The sequence below is a fragment of the Phasianus colchicus genome, chromosome 27 (assembly GCF_987193195.1).
Source record: "Phasianus colchicus chromosome 27, bPhaCol1.hap1.1, whole genome shotgun sequence".
NCBI lineage: Eukaryota > Metazoa > Chordata > Aves > Galliformes > Phasianidae > Phasianus > Phasianus colchicus.
In genome coordinates this window covers 298905-305787 of record NC_143462.1, presented here as the reverse complement: position 1 = coordinate 305787, position 6883 = coordinate 298905, and positions in this window count along the sequence as shown.

Sequence of the window (6883 nt, the reverse complement as noted above, 5' to 3'; positions counted from 1 at the left end):
CTTTGACTTTCTGAAAAGAAATTTACACTGATTTGGCTTTTTTTCATAAGAACTGGATTAGCTGTGAGAATAATTTCCGTTCATGTATTCATAAGTAAGGAACTGTAAATTAGTATGCAATATTGGTGATATTGCTGCTGAAATAATTCTTCAGTGTAGTTACCATACAGGAGTTTAAAATTACTGGTTTGTCCCTTAAAGAGAGTGATTCATACTTCTTGCTATTCTTCTGTGCAAATAAATTATCCAAGTGAACATAAACTGAAAAAGCTGCAGAAGTATTTTCAGCTCTTTGTTGAATATTGTCTCCTCAAAAGAAACCAGACTGGCTTTCTCTAGTAGAAAACTAGCACCAGCCTCTGAGGGACACCATTCATCACTTATATCCATCCAGACATTGAGGCATTGGCCATCACTCTTTGGACTCGATCCTGCAGCCAGTTCTTCGTCCGTCAAGCAGTCCACCCATCAAATCCATATCTTTCCAATTTGGAGGGAAGGAAGTTGTGGGGTACCATGTCAAAAGTCTTACTGAAGTCCACACAGACATTAATGACTCTTCCCTTATCCATTGACACAGGGACACTATCATAGAAGGCCAGTAGGTTGGTCAAGCGGGATTTGCCCTTGGTGAAGCCATGCTGGTTCTCCCGTATCACCTCTCTGTCTTCCATGTGCCCTAGCATATCTTCTGGAAGGATCTGTTCCACAACCTTCTCTGGCACACGAGAGATACTGACAGGTTGCTAGTTTCTGGTGTTGTCCTTTTTACTTTCTTAAAAATTGGTGTGATGTTGTCTTTTTCCCAGTATCCAGGGCATTCAGTTGACTGACATGGCTTTTCTAATATGTTTGATGCTTGGCAACTACATCAGCCAATTCCGTCAGGACTCTGGGATGCATCTCATCAGGACTCATAGTCTTGTGGATGTTCAGATTCCTCAGGTGATCCTGAACCTGATCTTTGTTTACAGCGGGAAGGATGTTTCTTCTCCAATCCCCTCACTGTGAACCAGTATTTTGAGGGCTGTGTGCTGTGCTGTGCACTCATCAGAACAGGCTGAGGTAAAAATTTTTTGAGTACCTCAGCCTTCTCCTTATCTGCTGTTACCATCTTGCCTGTGTCACTCTTTCGGGGGGGTACACCCTCTTGGACTCACCTTTTCTGGTTGAGATACCCGTAGAAGATTCATTTCAAATACATATTTTTATTTTTATTTTATTTTTATTTTTTGTGATTTATTTATTAAATTTATTGCTCCATGGCATTTATTCAGATTTAGCAAGGCCATCCAATGATTTCATGTAAAGCCAAACATTCTGAGAATTGTGCTTTCTTTTCAAATGAAGAAAAACCACTTACATGTACATGTAAAATTTGAGAGAACTAATCAGCAATACCACTTGTAGGTGAGGAAACAGTCTGATTAAAGCAGGGGAGCACACTGAAGAGATGTGAGACTAGGCACTTTAAAAATTTAGAATACAAATTTTTGCCAAATATTTAGTTAATAAAAAACCTCAGCACTGGGCGTGGAGTCTGGACATCCTCACTTCTAAACTTGTCTTAGCCACAGAACCTCTCTCTTTTGCCACTTCAAGCTTTACATTTTCTTGCTTTGCATTTCAAATGTTAAAATAATCAATATTTAAAATATAGTTTATATGATGGATCTGATCCCTAAAAATTGATTTCAAATAATCAATAAAAGCCAAATAGAACTTTGTCTCAGGTTTTGGAAATACATACAATGATAACATGGCTATCTAGATGCACAGAAACAGAACTGAGGAAAAAAAAGATATTACAAAACAACATTCTCTTTTTTAAAATGTTTTAACTAAAACTAAAACGTTTTAAGTAAACTATTCACTTAATTTGCAGAATTTTTAGACTAGCTTATTTAAAGCACTGCAGGTTATGTGGGGAATATATTCTGTCATAACACCGTAGCTCATAGTTTCCTAAATTTCCAAATTAAGTGAAAACCTGATGGCATAGAGATTACTTACAGATTGTGATCATGGTCAAAACGGATTTAGCTTGGGGAAAAGTAATTTGTTTCCAAACAAATAACATGAGATGGAGAGAAACAAACACAGAGAGCACAGAGCCTATGTTACTGCCTGCTTTTCAGGCCTACGCCACCCCTCCATTTCTGACCCTTCTAACTGTCTCAGAGCTGATCGTCTCTGCTGACCTTTCCTCCTCACACCTTTCCCTGCTCCAGCACAGGCTCTCCAGAACAGCACAATGAACTCTGCTGGATGCACCTCCTCCCCGAGCTACTTGCAGGATTGTTTCTCACTCTTTTCCTCTTAATGCCAGGCAGCATTTTGGATTTCCAAGCTTTCTTCATCCCAAGGCACTTGCCCATGGTTGAGGGGCCTGACTGCACCCTGTGGTGGGGTCAGTGGAGCCAGCTGAAACAGCTGTGTCTGGCACAAAGCAGCTACACCTCACTTCTCACAGCACTGTGGCAATCTGTGCTTGCTGCTTCCTCAGCACCTGAATTTGGTACACTCACTCAAAAGTATACTTGCTTTTCTAGGGCGTACATTATTCCCTCACCTAAAATCTAAGAAATGACTGTACTATGTTGTTATGTTGTTGCTAGCTTCTCCCCCACTCCAGCTCTCTCTCTCTCTTTTTTTTTTAAAAAAAAAACTAATAGATGGAAAACGATTCCTAAAAGATTCAAGTTTATTTGCAACAGAATTTTCCTAAACTTAATTTTACACTGTATTACAAATCTTAGAATATTTAACATTTAGTCAATTGGTAACTAGTTATTTACAAGTCATTTGTTAATTTATGCAGCATGAGGTATCTGATTTATCTGATTCTGGTATGTCTTTCTTCTTATTATTAATTTCGGCAGTCAGGATTTTTTAAAAAAGGAAGTGGTGATATTTTGAGTCTAGCTTTGCTTTGTATCAGGCTGCTAGTTGTATCAATGAGTTGAGATGATAGCCTTTATGGACTGAATAAAGGAAAATTTAGATACCAACAGAGTGCATCTCTGCTATTAATGGTTTCATGTTTTCTTACTGGTGTAGAAGCAGGCAACGGAAATTTTAATATACAAAGTTAAAGGCCCAATGTTTGTTTTACATCACCTACTTGCTAGTTAAAAGGATCTATAACAGCACAGAGGAGTGTGGTTTTCTTGCTATTCAAAGACCCAAATTCCCCAGGAAAGGATTGGTAAAAAATGGTGAATCTTGTGTATATTTTTCCATATATATAAAATGAATATTTCCCTTTTCCAGTAAGAACAGCTATTCTTATTATAACTAGCTTAATATTATAACTAGCTTAGTAATATGATCTTCACTATTAATACATTGATATTCTTCAGTGAAGTTTATCCGTTCTGTTAGAATTAGTGTAAGAAAAACTAAAATAGAGCTTGAGAGTACTTTGAAACCATGTTTACAAATGTTCAGAATACCTGCAGAAAACATCTTTACAGCGGTTTGATAAAACTTTGTAAATACATGTAATGCAATGGTACAAGCACCGGAGCCAGGAATGGTGGTTGGAAGTTTTCATTTTGTTGCTCGCATACTGTTTGAATTTAGACCTAACAACTCAATGTCTATGAAACTCATTCTGTCTGTAAAAAGGAGATAATATCCATTATACCCTCAGAAGTCTGTTCTCAGTACAAATTTTTGTACTGATCCTTTAAAAATAAAAACAATAGATGCACTGTTTTTACATCTCTCTTAAAATATAAAATATAAATAATTACTATTTATTTATTTATTAAAAGAGAGACTCAGTGTCCAAATGAGAGCATTATGATAATCTAGTAAGAAGTAAGAAGTAATCTAGTAAGAAGTAAGACACAGAACAGACTCCTATGAAACAGTTCAGTTAATGAGTTCTCAGTCAGGGTCATAGTGAAACATTTAGAAGGTTATTCACTCTTAATTTCAAAACTTATAGTAATGGAAGACAGAATTGACAAACACCCTACAGAAGATCATCCAATAGTTAATAATGTTTACTCTTTAAAATAGGCTTTATTTTCACCTAGGCTATATCTGTTTTGATCCTCTAGGAATTGGATCTCATTGTGCCTTTTGCTTTGTATTAAGGAATAGTTCAATGTTATGCATGTCATCTCCTTTGCAAGTTCCTGGCAAATTATGATGAAACGGATACACTTGCAGAACATCAAAGTAATCACGTAATTAAGCCAAACTGGTGGTTTGTCTGGAACAGCTTGCAAAATGACAATGTGATCTAATTTGCAATATCTGTATAGGTTTGGTTTTAAACGTGCTGGCATATTTTTTAATTAGATCTTCTTCCTCTGTCACTGGTGTAAAAAATCAGACTTAAATAACAGTGTGGGTTTCTATTCTGTTTTTGTTTCCAATTATCAGTCTCATTAACTTATTATTATCTAGCTGGGATTGTATATTGTACAATAACAGAAAACTTCCTCACAGTCTTTGTACTTCATATAAAATCAGCTGTAACTTAATTCACAATGACATAAACAATGTGATAACACCATAGCTTATGCTTCCATTTAAAATTTATCATTTCTATTTTTGTAAAATAACATCAGTTCGTATAATCTGTGTACAATTCAGTCTGATTGCTTAGAATAACTTGTTACAAATGTTAAATAGCTGTCATGCTAATATATCATAAGACATGATGAATATGTAGTTTTTAGGAAGAGTGCCACAAGAGCTCAATCCATCTTTGAAGAGACACATTTTTTATAAGGAACCTATTTCATACTCATACATAAAGCACAGTTGTTTAGCTTTGTTTATCTTTGCAGAAGCTTGCTTATGAATAGAAATAACACATTTTATAGAAGAGAGAAAGGAAGGTAGAAAGAAAGTAGCAGTAGCACATCCTTCTTTTCATAAATTCTCTTAGAAAGTTAACTGAGTTTCACTGAAGGGAATGAATCAATGGTCCTTTATAAAGAAAAAATCAATTAGAAAGTCATTACATAAACGTTAGCATTCAAAAAATAAAATTATATATTAAAGCCAATTAGACTGTATGTCAGAACTACGGTGAATTGCACTTGCATTGATGTATGCAAAATCATTAACAACCTCCATGTCCAAGAAATGTAGAGAGTGAAAAAGAACACGTTTATAGACAACTGAATTTTCTTTTGCAAGCTATCTCAAGCAGCAGATGACTTCTCTGGGCTTTTTAAGAGGTTTACTTTGTCTATCTCAAGTGTTACTGTTGTTACTGAAATTAGAACACTTGAGGCAACACATAAGACAACAGCCACTCCTGTGGCATCCAGGAGGGCTATAGGAAGAACAGGAATCCCAGTAGAGTCTTTCTCCCAATAGCTTGCTGTAGTCCTGGTGTGATTTGTGTTTAATGCCACACTGGAGAGGCAGATGGTGTTAAACATTGAGAAGGAGCACTACTGAGCATCTCACAGAAGAGCTGAAGTCCCCTCCTGTGGATGCAATGGGACAGTCAATCTTATTTATTTCCTTAATGACAGCAAATAGGCTAGCTAACTTTTCGTGTTTGGGTCTGCATCACAGAAGATTAATGTATCTAACCCTGATGGGTTTGTTCTGAGCAATCAGAAGCAGAAGAAATCTCTCCCTGTAAGTCAGATGCTGTAGCTTGCAAAATTAAACATTCCGATACAGGTTGTCACATCATACAACCACTGCAAGGGATGGGGCATTTCAACTGTATCACAGTTTCAGGATTTTTGTAATTGGTATTTCACATCTTAACATCAGGTAGTGCACTGGGAGTTAAAGAGTTAATGCTCCAGTTCTGTGGATTGTTGATATTTCTAGGTATAGCTGTCTCAGAAGACAACTATATAGCCCAGAGGACTTTACGTTTTTATTTTCTGTTTGGATGGGAAAACAAAACTGTTTGCAAATCATGAGACATCTCCTTTTTCCTTTCCGCTCATCTCTACAGCGTGTGTGCTCCCTAGCCATCTCACCTTCAGCGTTAGAGTAAGGCCTTTGTTTTTTGGACACTCTCATTTTATTTGATTTCTTAGCTTCCATTTCGATTATATTATATTATATTGTGTTATCTTGCATTTCAATATCTCATTTAGTAAATCAACTTTTCTCCTCAGATCATTGTTGTTTCATTTTTAGGCCCATCTCTCTACCCTTTACCCTCTCTACCCCTTTTCCCCTTCCCCCTTTCCCAAGGTGTGGGTCTGTGGGTCCCCCTGACCCATTAGTCATGGAACCAGGCTGAACTGGCCTGTAAACCATTGACATACTGCATCTACCATTAGAGGTTCAATCCTAAACACAGTAGATAGAGAGAGAAGGAGACACAGAAGTCTGAATTCATTACATATGTTTCTGAACACATATTCAACATAATACACATTTTAGTTAGATATAACTGAAATGCAAATGGCATGCATTTCATTTCAGAAATGAGATGCATTTCTGAGCTGAGGTAAAAACTATGTTTAGTTAGAAAAGCTGAATTAGGGTACTTAGTGCCAGAGATGCTTAAGTAACAAAGACATCCCTATAGCTCTGTAGATGTGAAGGAGGTATGAGATGAGACAACAACTGCTGGACAGACAAAATGCCTGAGTGTGCCTCAGCTGGTGAAAGATACCTAAATTCAGAAACATAATTTGTCCTAGGTTCCTAAAACACTTCAGTATGAGATGTATACTGTCCTAACGCTATCCATTTATCTTCTAGCAATATGTACTTAGATTAGACAAGTTTGTATAAAAGTCTAATCAAATGTTCTGATAATGGTTATTTTTATATTTGAATTCAGGCATAATGGACCATAGGGTCATAAAGAGTAGATGGTGCATATACAAATTCATATCCACTTCATAATTTATAACAATTAGTAATTTTGATGACA